General features: G+C 42.8%; 1 long non-coding RNA gene across 1 annotated transcript; it reads left to right on the top strand.

Moving 5' to 3' along the window:
* The first annotated feature begins 2,746 nt into the window (after positions 1-2,746).
* LOC128699507 (uncharacterized) lies at positions 2,747-11,362 on the top strand. Its single transcript, XR_008408615.2, has 3 exons — positions 2,747-2,845; positions 6,604-6,760; positions 11,095-11,362. It is a non-coding gene; the product is annotated as an uncharacterized lncRNA (long non-coding RNA).
* Positions 11,363-15,148: the final 3,786 nt, after the last annotated feature.

Here is a 15,148-nt window from a genome sequence, read left to right as displayed (position 1 = left end):
CTACACAACACATCAGTATATTGACTCCAGAATCGAAATACTCAGGTAGTACTGTCATTAAGTTGTATTTCACATCACAGGTGAGCACTGGGCTGGCGGCTTCACACAACATTTTGTTCCACGTCCAATCTTTACTTCTAACATTTCTCCAGTTTAATACATTAATTTTCTAACGTTAATTTTTAACGATTTCTGTAACACTACAAGACATATTTTCTTTACTTTTAGGCTACAAGTCCTATAAAATGGTATACGTAACCACAAGGAAATAATGTAAATGAAATGTAACATGTCTGACAACAAGGTAGACGAGCGTGACTGAGAAACGCTTAAATCTGGACGAGTGTTACTAGTGGAGAGCGGATGTGTTGGGACATGACTACCCAACTGTGTGGTCTTCCTCGTACACACTACACACTACACACTACACACTACACACTACACACTACACACACACGTTTCCTAGTACTGTGAGGCTGGGTGGAGGCTGCTCACCAACTTCCACTTTATCCAATATTATTTTAACTTCTTGCATGATATACTAAGAACGCTCCAGGAAATTCACTTTAAGTGTGCTGACTCTACCATGTAATTACGTCTCGTAGCCCCAATGGTCGAAGTTAAGACATAGAGACTAGTCTTCCCACTAGCAAAAGCTCCAATGGCGGGTCATCACCTAAGACCCGCGTCAGGAAACACTTGTCCTGTTTCCTGACGAAACTTACCTAACCTCCCTAGCAATAAACAAATAACTAGAAGTGCTGTGGTAGACGCTTTAGTGGAGAGACCCTGAGAACAACGGAAATAAGCCACATTTTTTCGCTTCCTTGGGGCATCTTGGGTTATCAACCCCTTCAAGGATGTTCCTTGCTATCCATAAAGAGGTTCTTGATCCAAAGAAATGGACTTATTCTCCATTTCCTTGAATCGAATCTGACTGCCCCATATTCACCGAATCTTTCTTCCTACCTGGAGTTTACCTGGAGAGAGTTCCGGGGGTCAACGCCCCCGCGGCCCGGTCTGAGACCAGGCCTCCTGGTGGATCAGAGCCTGATCAACCAGGCTGTTGCTGCTGGCTGCACGCAAACCAACATACGAGCCACAGCCCGGCTGATCCGGAACTGACTTTAGGTGCTTGTCCAGTGCCAGCTTGAAGACTGCCAGGGGTCTGTTGGTAATCCCCCTTATGTGTGCTGGGAGGCAGTTGAACAGTCTCGGGCCCCTGACACTTATTGTATGGTCTCTTAACGTCCTAGTATAATAACTAAATAAAATATTTATCCAGAAGTTCTAAGTTAATTTTAAGGCTGCCCGAAATGTTCTGCATAACAAGGGGATTTCTGTAGTTTAAACATGTCAATTAATCTTATATTAATTATATATTGTACTTTATAGAAATAGTGTTTCATTGTTATTGCCAGTTTAAATACATTTCTGTGGGTGTGGGGACCCACAGCCTCGGAGAAGTAAATAAAATGCCTTAGAAGAAAATATTGAAATTTCTTCTCCAGGCTGTTTGAATATTCTGTTTCTATCACCGCACCTTTTGTATCATTAACCACCAGGAGTTAAAATGTGAAGACAATCTTCTACTACTACAGTATTGATCTTAATGTACAGAATGTAGGTAGTTTACTAGAGGCAGAATTAGGAAATATTTAGTACTCAATAGAGAATGAGATGTATAGTCGCCTCTTGTGTTCAGAGACGAGGCTGTGGAATGACAACCAGTGCTATGAATTCTCTCAGTTTGGGATGTATAATGATGTAATCATTAACACAACCAACGGTCTGAATTCTCTCAGTTTAAGATGTATAGATTCATCTAGAGTTCAGAGACGAGGCTGTACTGACATAACCAGCGCTGTGAATGCTTCCAGGTTGTGTGGTGGCGGGTAGGCTGGTCGGGTCGTGGGAAGAGAGGCAGGAATGTGAAACACTAGGAGGGACGGAGAACTGTTGAGGATAAAAGGAACAGCCGCAAAGGAAGCAGCAGCGGTAACAACGACGGCAGCAGTACCACTGTTAGCAGCAGAAGCATCACCCTCACAGCAGCAGTAGAAACACCAGTAACAGCAACAAGAAACGTCAGTAACAATAGCATATCAAAACAACAATAGCAGCAGCAGAAGCACCACCACCACAATAGCAGCAGAAACAACAGCAGTAGCAGAAACAGCAGCAGCAGCGGAAACAACAGCAGTAGCATAAACAACAGCACCAGCAAAGACAACAACAGCAGCAGTAACAGCAATAACAGCAGCAATAGCAGCAGCAATAACAGCAGCAACAGCAGCAGCAATAGCATCAACAACAACAGCAATAGCAACAACAATAGCAATATCAACAACGGCAGCAATATCAACAACAACAATAGCAATATCAACAACAACGGCAGCAATAGCAACAACAGTAGCAATAGCAACAACAGCAGCAATAGCAACAACGGCAAAGATCAGCAGCATCATGAACTATGGTGGGGCAGTGATGGCGGTGCGACCACTGTGGACCTTTATTTAAATGACTCAACTCATCCACCACGGTGGAAACTTCCCGAAAATCTCGCGGGAAATAACTTCCACTCCTTCTCCTGGAACCGATAAAGCAAGCAGCCCTAAAAAAACAAGTCAAATTATACACCCTTACATACATTATTCTCGACGTAATAACTCCCAGTACCATTAAATTACAGATTAGTAACCAGTAAAATGTTTTCCCGCCAAAGATGTCCACTAGTGCCGCGTGGGTCGGCGGCCCACCAACATCTCCGGTCATCCTCTCTACTTTTTACCTCATTTTCTCTTCGTATCTGCGTCTACTTCTACCAGTCATCCTCTTATAGCAGGTGAATATACTGGCCAGCACTCTGATATGCCTGGAGTGCAGATAATGCGTCAAATGAGGGAGAATTTGTAGTAACGAGGTTTTGACGGTTTGAAATACGGAGAGGTGAAGGTAGCTGGCTAGGCTTTCATTACCCAGGCTGAAGGTGAAGGTAGCTGGCTAGGCTTTCATTACCCAGGCTGAAAGTGAAGGTAGCTGGCTAGGCTTTCATTACTCAGGGTGGAGGTGAATGTAGCTGGCTAGGCTTTCGTTACCCAGGGTGGAGGTGAAGGTATCTGGCTAGGCTTTCAATACCCAGGCTGAAAGTGAAGGTAGCTGGCTAGGCTTTCATTACTCAGGGTGGAGGTGAATGTAGCTGGCTAGGCTTTCGTTACCCAGGGTGGAGGTGAAGGTATCTGGCTAGGCTTTCATTACCCAGGGTGGAGGTGAAGGTATCTGGCTAGGCTTTCATTACCCAGGCTGAAGGTGAAGGTAGCTGGCTAGGCTTTCATTACCCAGGGTGGAGTTGAAGGTAGTTGGCTAGGCTTTCATTACCCAGACTGAAGGTGAAGGTAGCTGGCTAGGCTTTCATTACCCAGGTTGGAGGTGAAGGTATCTGGCTAGGCTTTCATTACCCAGGCTGAAGGTGAAGGTAGCTGGCTAGGCTTTCATTACTCAGGGTGGAGGTGAATGTAGCTGGCTAGGCTTTCATTACCCAGGGTGGAGGTGAAGGTATCTGGCTAGGCTTTCATTACCCAGGGTGGAGGTGAAGGTATCTGGCTAGGCTTTCATTACCCAGGCTGAAGGTGAAGGTAGCTGGCTAGGCTTTCATTACCCAGGGTGGAGGTGAAGGTAGTTGGCTAGGCTTTCATTACCCAGGGTGGAGGTGAAGGTAGTTGGCTAGGGGCCCCGGACACTTATGGTGTTTTCTCTTAGTGTACCAATGGCGCCCCTACTTTTTATTGGCGGCATTTTGCAGGTGAAGGTAGTTGGCTAGGCTTTCATTACCCAGGTGGAGGTGAAGGTAGTTGGCTAGGCTTTCATTACCCAGGGTGGAGGTGAAGGTAGTTGGCTAGGCTTTCATTACCCAGGGTGGAGGTGAAGGTAGTTGGCTAGGCTTTCATTACCTAGGTTGAAAATGAAGGTAGCTGGCTAGGCTTTCATTACCTAGGGTGAAAATGAAGGTAGCTGGCTAGGCTTTCATTACCTAGGGTGAAAATGAAGGTAGCTGGCTAGGCTTTCATTACCTAAGGTGACAGTGAAGATATCCGGCTAGGGTTTCATTACCTAGCGTGGAAGTGAAGGTATCTGGTTAGGCTTTCATTACCCAGGCAGACGGTGAAGGTAGTAGGTTAAGCTTTCATTACCCAGGCTGGAGGTGAAGGTAGTTGGCCAAGTTTTCATTACCCAGGTTGGAGGTGAAGCTAACTGCCCAGGATTTCATCATCCAGGCTCTGATTTACACCAGTCTTCCAGCTAGGTAGGTGTTAGTGAGCATGAACAGACTTCGATCGTTGGAAATTGTAGTCAGGAAATGTGAGATACTGCTTCTTTGTTTGACAAGTTACATAATATTGTGGCTAGGTAGCTATCTTCAGTAGCTAGTTTTATCAACTAATAGCTTTAGTAATTATAATAGTTTTAGTAGGTAGCTTAATATAAAATTGTTGCCATCATTCATATAAGCTTTAATACAAGACTCTTTTGGGTTATCCTAGGTACTTTACACATATGCTGCTATGTATGATAATCTTGGTAACTGTATTTGTGTATACCTGAATAAACTTACTTGCCATTCAAGATTGTGACTACTACTTCTACTACTACGTAGGGATATTTAAGGCATGTGAATGTAGAGTTTTACAATTTTTAGACGAATATGGAGTTCCACTAATTTGGACCTGGGAATATGTATGGTCACACTGTCAATGGCATTTTCAAAGTCGAATGAAATTAAGGCTGTCAGAAAATTTGGAGAGGATGGTAGTCTTGGGTATCGTTCATGAAAAATTCATTTGAATTGTTAATTTTAAGTTTGATTAATAGCTTCATGACTTCATTCATGATAAAAAATCAGTTGTCAGTTTTTAGTCTGATTAATGGCTCGCTGAACAGTCATAATGTGACTTAAGTACTTCACTCATTTCTTTGTTGTCATCATTATAAGTTCCATCTTTAATCAAGGGTTCAATATCGGATGTAGAGTTTGTCCTAGATGTTACATATAAGAACAAAATACTTTCTCTTAAAATTTTATAGCTTCCTATTCTGTTTCTCTTGGACTTCGCATGATTCATTTAGTCTTGTCACAAGCCAGTATTTCTTTTCGCTCCTGAGAAAGTTTGAGAACTTCGAGAAATTCAGTGATTTTTGTTCATCTCTCTAATCTGCATCTTTCTTCTTTTCGTCTTCACGTAATAACTTAGGAGCGAACTTCTAGTGCCAATGAACTTATTCTCTGGAGATTAATTTATATGCATGTTACTCACTATCTTCCCAGTAAATTTAAATAAGATTATTATCTATTTAGTCACAATTAATGTATTTATTGTTGATGTTGAACTTGTTTATTACACCCTCATTACTGTTTCTGTTCAAGACCAGTGTTGCATGTTTCAACTTAGGTTGTGGTCTGAGTTTGCTGAGTCACAATCTTGTTTTATTCGGCTCCTTTACAAATCCCTGTTCCTCATTTGCTCTGAGTTCCTCCTCTCAGTGATTCAGGTTATATCTAACTCCACATTTACACGCTTGTCCGACTCGCTGAAAATAGGTTTAATATATTCTGCATTTTTCTCGCGTAATCATGGAGAGTGTCGTACTCCTCTGGACGAACCATATTTGCTGCTGCTGATCCATCAACAATGATGAGGTCGAAGGCTGGGTGTGAGTTTCACTCTTCTTCGTTGGTGTGAAGCAGCTCTTCAAGGTAATGCATAACTTTATATTTGGTCTTGTAGAACTCCCTTCACCATTTTATAAGAATGAGTGGGAATGAATTATTCTCGCGACGAAAAATAATTCACGTCAGCACCACATATTTGGGAGGTTATGTAGAACCTTGAAAATAGTTTTTTTCACATTTGAGAAAAATAGCTTGTTCTTTGTCAGTAGACTTAATTCGTTAAGTACGTAGAAGAGGGATGTTGTTTGATTGGATCTTCCACTGTTGAAATTTGCTTGACCAGGTGATTTTCGAATAATATTTTGCTTTGATCTCTTACATTTGCGTCAAGCTTGCACATAAATAATGCAACAGAAGCGTCCACAACTTGCCGTTTATAAAGGGTGATGATCATTCAAGTTTGTGAATGGATTGTCCATCTCGAAGAAAATCTGCACCAACGAGGTCTGTATTTTCAGGAAACACTTCTGGTAACCCGGGTAATCTTCGTGCGAGCGTGAAGATCCTCTTCATGTCTACTTGAATGACTGAGGAATTACTGTGTCATTTGAGACACTTCAGGTCCTGCAGCCATTCATCTCACCAACTCAGAGGAATCCTGTCAGGTTCCTCGATGTTGGTGAGGGCCTCTTGATCTAAGGAATTAGACCAACGCTCCAGTTCTTGAATCAAACCTGAATGCCTTCCATACCTCCAGGAATATACTGCATGACCACCCCACTGGTTTAGCGCTCCCCCACACGAATATAAATGTCCCTCAGGCCTACAGCTCCGCCTTCACACTTTATATTAGCATTATTTTACTTGTGATCGTTATCAGTTGGTTTCAAAGAGAAAAGTCTGATAGTCTTACGAACTGTAAAGTTTGCTTTCAGGAAATCGCCGAGCACAGCAGGACCCGTGTACCGCAGACTGATATATCCCGCACGTGACCGGATATAGCAGGAGCGTAGCGGGGATGGTAGAGCCCTTGCAGGTCACCCAAAGAACTTAAGCAGTTATAAGTCACCTCTGGGAGCTTTTGTATCTCAGGTAAGCACAACAAGCTCTACATACATAATAAGCTGCTGATACGGGAACTGAGGGTTCATCTGTACCATTTTTACAAACCAATCTTCTTGACTTAAAACCGATTCTTTCACTCTCAAAGTATCCCATGTCAGATTGGTAACTCAGATGATCCAGGACGCACACAGTAGCCTGGCGGCAGGGCGCACACATTAGCCTGATACACAGAACGCATACAGTAACCTGATGCGCAGGCACAAACAGTAACCTATATGAGAACCTAAGAAAGAAGGAACACTGCAGCATCTCCACTGGCCCATGCGAGATAGGTACAAGTCTCCTGCCGGCTTAAGCCAATGACTCAGCCTAATCTGGTCAGGTCACATTCACTTAAGGAAGGGGCACGGCATCAGACCTAGTAGCACAAGCTAGTCAGGTCCAACTCACACTCACCCACACCCACTCATGTATTTATCTAACCTACTTTTAAAACTACACAACGTTTTAGCTTCTATAACGGTACTTGGGAGTTTGTTCCATTCATCCACACCTGTATTACCAAACTAGTACTTTCCTATATCCTTCCTGAATCTGATTTTTTTCCAACTTAAAACCATTACTGCGAGTCCTGTCTTGGCTAGATATTTTTAGCATGCTATTTGCATCCCCTTTATTCATTCCTGTTTTCCATTTATACACCTCAATCATATCTCCCCTAATTCTACGCCTTTCTAAGAGAGTGCAGATTCAAGGCCCTCAGTCTATCCTCATAGGGAAGATTTCTGATACATGGGATCAACTTTATCATCCTCCTTGGTACATTTTCCAGTGGATTTATATCCATTCTGTAATACGGTGACCAAAACTGTGCAGCATAATCTAAATGAGGCCTAACCAAGGATGTATAGAGTTGAAGAACAACCTGAGGACTCTTATTACTTATTCTTCTTGATATGAAGCCAAGGATTCTTTGTTCGCTTTATTGGGGACACTTTTGCACTGTTGTCTTGGTTTTAGATTACTGCTAACCAGAACTCACAAATCTTTTTCGCAATTAGTAATATTAAGATCTACATTATTTCGTTTATATGTAGCATGGTTATTTTCCTGTCCAGTGTTTAGAACTTTGCATTTGTCTGTATTAAACTGTATCTACCACTTCTCCGACCACTGCATCAGTCTATTCAAATCATCCTGGGGTGGTCTAATGTCGTCGTCAGAATGAATTCGACGACCTATTATGGTGTCATCGGCAAACTTCCTTATGTCTCCATTTATTTTCTCATTTATGTCGTTTATGTAGATTGTGAACAACAAGGGGCCAGTATTGGGCCTAGTTCTAGAGTGAATAATACTGCCGAGAAATACTTTGACCGCCTTTTAGAGTGAGTAATATTACCAGGAAATACTTTGACCCGGTTCTATAGTAATACTACCGAGAAATACTTGAACCTGCTTCTAGAGTGAGTAATACTGGTATAAACCTTGGTAATAGACACTGGCAAGTTAGTTTAGAAAGACAGGTAAACAAACACTAAGACTTATTAGAAAAGGTTTCGGGAGGGAGAGATATATCATAATCTACACTTGGAAAATCTTGGAAGGAATGGTCCCAAATCTGCACACAGAAATCACTCCCTACGAAAGTAAAAGACTGGGCAGGCGATGCAAAATGCCGCCAATAAAAAGTAGGGGCGCCATTGGTACATTAAGAGAAAACACCATAAGTGTCCGGGGCCCAAAACTGTTCAACAGCCTCCCATCAAGCATTAGGGGAATTGCCAATAAACCCCTGGCTGCCTTCAAGAGAGAGCTGGACAGATACCTAAAGCCAGTGCCGGATCAGCCAGGCTGTGGCTCGTACGTCGGACTGCGTGCGGCCAGCAGTAACAGCCTAGTTGATCAGGCCCTGATCCATCGGGAGGCCTGGTCATGGACCGGGCCGCGGGGGCGTTGATCCCCGGAATAACCTCCAGGTAACCTCCAGGTATCCAGGTAACCTTGACCGACATCCCAGGATCGAATTTTTTTTCTTCTAGTAAATGTGTCCTAATGTTTGCTTACGTGTGAGTCCTTCAAGGGAGGTTCCTTGATGCTGGTGAGGGGCTCTTGATCTGGGGAATGGAATCCGTGCTCCAGTTCCCTGAATTAAGCCGGAATACCTTCCACATCCCCCCACAGGTGCTGTAGAATCTTACGGGTTTAGCGCTTCCCCCTTGATTATAATAATTACGTGTGAGTAATACTACCGAGAAATACACTGACCTGGTTCTAGAGTGAATATGACTAGCGGGAAATACTTTGATCTGTTCTAGAGTTAGCAATACTACCGAGAAAATATATGAGAGTAGAAAAAATGGTGAAGGCAAGACGGTTGATAAAGTGGCTAGTTGTATGAGTGGGTGGGACGGGACAGTTCAGGGTCGCCAGTGTACAACATTGAGACTCCATCATTGCTGAGCTGCCACATAACCTTGACTCATCACTCTTACTCCACCATACTTGATCACTCCCCATTAATATGTGCTACCACACGCTAAATGTCTTCTTTAAATATTAAAACATCGTCCCTGTGGACAAGGTTTAATTGCAGGTGTAATTGTGATGTTTATAGTTGACTTGCGCTGCGTAAAATATCGATAGTTGCATAATTTGAATTTCATTCCAACGAGTTACCTACTGTAGTAGCTACAAGAATTGAACTGAGCTTCCTCTTCCTCGGATGGAACCTCATTGCTCCCCATTGTGTTCCTTATGGCCTCAACAATTCAAAATGCAATAATAATAAGTGGGAATGACCGTTAGACTTGAATTATTGGCCAATAGATCTACTTCAATTTTATTCCTGTTTTTTAATTCATTCAGGCAGTTCATGAACTGAGCCTAGTTTGTCGAATACACTAGGGTAGGGTTAGGCCTCATTTAGATTATGCTGCACAGTTTTGGTCACCGTATTGCAGAATGGATATGGATGCTATGGAAAATGTACAAAGGAGGATGACAAAGTTGATCCCATGTATCAGAAACCTTCCCTATGAGGATAGACTAAGGGCCCTGAATCTGCACTCTCTAGAAAGACGTAGAATTAGGGGGGATATGATTGAGGTGTATAAATGGAAGACAGGAATAAATAAAGGGGATGTAAATAGTGTGCTGAAAATATCTAGCCTAGACAGGACTCGCAGCAATGGTTTTAAGTTGGAAAAATTCAGATTCAGGAAGGATATAGGAAAGTACTGGTTTGGTAATAGAGTTGTGGATGAGTGGAACAAACTCCCAAGTACCGTTATAGAGGCCAGAACGTTGTGTAGCTTTAAAAATAGGTTGGATAAATACATGAGTGGATGTGGGTGGGTGTGAGTTAGACCTGATAGCTTGTGCTACCAGGTCGGTTGCCGTGTTCCTCCCTTAAGTCAATGTGACCTGACCTGACTAGGTTGGGTGCATTGGCTTAAGCCGGTAGGAGACTTGGACCTGCCTCGCATGGGCCAGTAGGCCTTCTGCAGTGTTCCTTCGTTCTTATGTTCTTATGTTCTTAAAAAGGTTACGTGCAGCCTTTATGACCCTAGTGAACTAGATAGGCTGTAAACCTTATTAATATTTGAGTTACTGTTATTGTTATTATTATTATTATTATTATTATTATTATTATTATTATTATTATCATCATCATCATCATCATCATCATCATCATCATCATCATCATCATCATCATCATCATCATCATCACCATCATCATCATCATCATCATCATCATCATCATCATCATCATCATCATCATCATCATCATCATCATCATCATCATCATCATCATCATCATCATCATTCACTTCAGGGAGTGTGCCTTGATGCAGGTTGAGGGCTTTAAGTCCAAGGAATTAGAGCTGCTCTTTTCTTTTTGGATCGAATCTAATTGCTTCCCGTTCCTCAGGCATTGCACAACTTCTGCGGTGTTTAGAGTTTTCCCATAAATCTAATAGTAATGATAACAGTAACAACAGTACAGCACATCTGTATCTCAAAGTACAGCGTAAGTTACAAAACACGTGTACTATGCATACAGGTGTTTGGCAGGCTGGGGTGACATTCACTTGTATCGAAATAAACATCACAAACACCTGCAAAAACACACGTCTTATTTCAAGGGGGGGAAATGTGTTTACAGTTTTGATATTATAGATGCAGTTAATATAAACGTGTTGTTTATATAATAGGTAATGTAAAGTTATAGTTGAGGTAAAGGGTGCAAACAACTTACTGTTTGCATCTGAACACATCTGGATAACGGAAACACATTGTAGGTTGTATACAACCAGGGAGAAAGACCTGTTTACTGGGCCTTGTGGTGTATATTTCAGTCTCCACTGCTTCTCTGGACACTTGTCTCCCTGAGAATTCAACGTGACGACCTTGGAGAAGAGGACTAGGAGGACGATGACAACTACCCACAAAATCTCAAGCGAGCAGCTGGGGGTAAAAATGTTTGAATTAAGAGGACCAGGATCAAGGGAACACAGGGAGAAGCTGAAAACACAGGTGATCCAGAGTGATGTAAAGGAAGTATTTCTTTATAGTCTAAGGGTAGTTGAAAACTTGTTATGTCTTGGATAATGCAGTGATGGAGGTAAGCTCAATACACAGCTTCAAGAGTATGATATTATAAGGCCGAAGAGGCAAGAAATCAGTGATGCCGATTAAGGTGATCTAGGACGCTGGACCAGGGACTAGGTATCGACTCCCGCAAAAAGAAATCGATAAACACATACAAATACACGGGACAACACGAGCATAGATCTACTTTTATAGCTACAAATAGGTAATTTTAGGTAATCATGCAATTACTGCATGATTGTAACATGAATTGTCTGTATACAAATTTTACAAGGATGTGCACAGCTGCTTGAAAGATGTGAGCTGCCGGATCAGAATGAAATACTTGTGGTGATAGTGGAGAAGGAGCAATAACCTCAGACTAGTGATAAAGGTGACTGGTTCTGTGACTGATAACACTATAGCCCATCCTGCAGACACGCTTGCAGTGTGCACCAACCCTCCAGACACACTCATGTACGCTGGTGGGCCCAGGAGCTATGACTTGATCCCTGCAAACACAACGAGGCGGGTACTGGTGCATCGACACCACGTGCAACAACACTCATCAAACACGTGGTCATGTACACTGGTGGGGGACCACGAAGTGACCTACCAACCTTCATTCCACAGCACATGATCACAACATACAAAGTTCTCCAGAAGAAAGAAAGAACAAGAACATATGAAGGAACTTGAAAACGTAGATGCAAGCTTAACATCACATAAGTCATAGAGACATTGTGATGCCAGAGTGATGGTGAGTCATGTTATGATGACAGTGATGGTGAGTCATGTTATGATGACAGTGATGGTGAGTCATGTTATGATGCCAGAGTGATGGTGAGTCATGTTATGCTAGAGTGATGGTGAGTCATGTTATGATGCCAGTGATGGTGAGTCATGTTATGATGCCAGTGATGGTGAGTCATGTTATGATGCCAGTGATGGTGAGTCATGGTATGATGCCAGTGATGGTGAGTCATGTTATGCCAGTGATGGTGAGTCTGGTCCTCATTTGGTGTTAGCCCAGCACAAGCACAGCAAACTGCTAGGTACTAGGACGGCAGGACACTACCTCTGTTTACCTGACAACAGGACACTACCACTGTTTACCTGACAACAGGACACTACCACTGTTTACCTGACAACAGGACATTACCACTGTTTACCTGACAACAGGACACTACCACTGTTTACCTGACAACAGGACACTACCACTGTTTACCTGACAACAGGACACTACCACTGTTTACCTGACAACAGGACACTTCCACTGTTTACCTGACAACAGGACACTACCACTGTTTACCTGACAACAGGACACTACCACTGTTTACCTGACAACAGGACACTACCACTGTTTACCTGACAACAGGACACTACCACTGTTTACCTGACAACAGGACACTACCACTGTTTACCTGACAACAGGACACTACCTCTGTTTACCTGACAACAGGACATTATCACTGTTTACCTGACAACAGGACACTACCACTGTTTACCTGACAACAGGACACTACCACTGTTTATCTGACAACAGGACACTACCTCTGTTTACCTGACAACAGGACACTACCTCTGTTTACTTGACAACAGGACACTGCCTCTGTTTACCTGACAACAGGACACTACCTCTGTTTACCTGACAACAGGACACTACTTCTGTTTACCTGACAACAGAACACTACCTCTTTTTACCTGACAACAGGACACTACTTCTGTTTATACATGACAACAGGACACTACCTCTGTTTACCTGACAACAGAACACTACCTTTTTTTACCTGACAACAGGACACTACCTCTTTACCTGACAACAGGACACTACCTCTGTTTGCCTGGCAACAGGACACTACCTCTGTTTACCTGACAACAGGACACTACATCTGTTTACCTGACAACAGGACACTACCTCTGTTTACCTGACAACAGGACACTACCTCTGTTTACCTGACAACAGGACACTGCCTCTGTTTACTTGACAACAGAACCCTACCTCTGTTTACCTGACAACAGGACACTACCCCTGTTTAATTGACAACAGGACACTACCTCTGTTTACTTGACAACAGAACCCTACCTCTGTTTACCTGACAACAGGACACTACCTCTGTTTACCTGACAACAGGACACTACTTCTGTTTACCTGACAACAGGACACTACCTCTGTTTACCTGACAACAGGACACTACCTCTGTTTACCTGACAAAAGGACACTACCTCTGTTTACATGACAACAGAACAAGAGCTTTGTCAAGCCGTTATGACAAAGCTCCTGGAGAGCGAAATGTTGCCACAATAAAATGTCAATTAGTTGCACTTGTGTCCTTTTTACCTAACAGATTGTCAGTAATTCTACCAACAGTTTCACAAAGTCATCCTACTGACTGGTCCTCTGCCAAAACTGTCTACCCTTCTAGCCTTCACAGACGCCACCTTGTTGAAGCATTGTGTTGACGGCTTTGAGGGGACTTGAGCTAGAGTTCGTCACGGCCATGCTAGCGGGAGATTCGTCTGTAAAACCTTGCATTTATGGTCACAGTGGTGCCTATGCTAACCTTCCTGTGGTGTAGAAATATACCTAGTTGGATAAATCTTATTGAAGCTAGCTGACCGAGTGTCTAACGCGACGGACTGAGAGTTTTGAGACTCTGACCGCGGGTTCTAACTCCACCCGTGGTATGGTTTGCAATCGTGTCATTACGATTTCATGAGTCTTGTTAAAGCATTCTTTATATACAACTTTTCTAATATGAATCTTAGGCGTGACTTTGTCTCTGTAGATGCTTTCCTTTCTCATTCCATTGTCAAATGCTTCACTCTGCAGAACACTCGTGACTAGACTTAATCTTTATCTTCTCCTTCCCTTTCCCATTTTTCTTTGCTTCTCCTTTTTTTCTGCCAAGGTGAGTTCTGTCCACGAGTTTTTTCCCACCTGTGTTTTTGGTCCTACCCTCGTGGGCCATTAGCTCTCCTGCAGTGCTCCTTTTGTTATGTCAGACTTTCTGCACGACCTACACTTCTGCTGCTATTACTACTACTGTTGCCACTGTGATGTAATAGCTGAGAAAACTGACAAGTTGAAGAAAGACTCTTGTGTCACTACCCCTGTCTACTACTACTGTATACTACTACTGTCTACTGCCCCTGTCTGTTACTACTGTCTACTACCCATGTCTATTACTACTGTTTACCCCTGTCTACTAATGTTTACTACCCTGTCTACTACTTACTACTTTCTGATAAACCATACCATGGGCGGGGATAGAACCCGCGATCAGAGAGTTGTGATGTAGGGGGGGGGTAATGTAACGTAAAGGGGGGGATAATTGGGGAATATGTGAGTAAACGGAGGGAGTCAGTAGGCAGGGGACAGGTAGGCAAGGTGGTAGGAGAGATGAGTGCAGAGGTCGGTAGGTAATGTGAGGTCACTGGTGACTACACCTTCACCTCTCATTACTCTACTCACCCTCTCACTACTTGAAATAAATGAGTAAATAATGGGGACAGTGAATATTACTATTCCACTCAAAAGCAGTTTATTATTAAGTCCTTGTACAATAATATATTTGGGAACAGGAGAACATTATTGTGGTTTAGATAAATGGGATGGTACATATAAGGCTTTTATAAGCAGTGAGACAGGGAACACAATCAACTTGACGAAAATGAAGGTAACGTACAATATGGTTCAGAGGACAGTTCACCACAGGAACTAAGCCACAGGTCCCAAGACCTACACAGCACGAGTACTGCTCCAAGCCAGTACTCTGCCCAATGTCTCCAACAGTCTCCTCCAGAGACTTCAGCAGCCTT

Source organism: Cherax quadricarinatus, chromosome 31, assembly GCF_038502225.1.
Source record: "Cherax quadricarinatus isolate ZL_2023a chromosome 31, ASM3850222v1, whole genome shotgun sequence".
Taxonomy (NCBI): Eukaryota; Metazoa; Arthropoda; class Malacostraca; order Decapoda; family Parastacidae; genus Cherax; species Cherax quadricarinatus.
The sequence above is the reverse complement of the archived record's forward strand: the minus strand, read 5'-3'. Positions and strand labels throughout refer to the sequence as shown.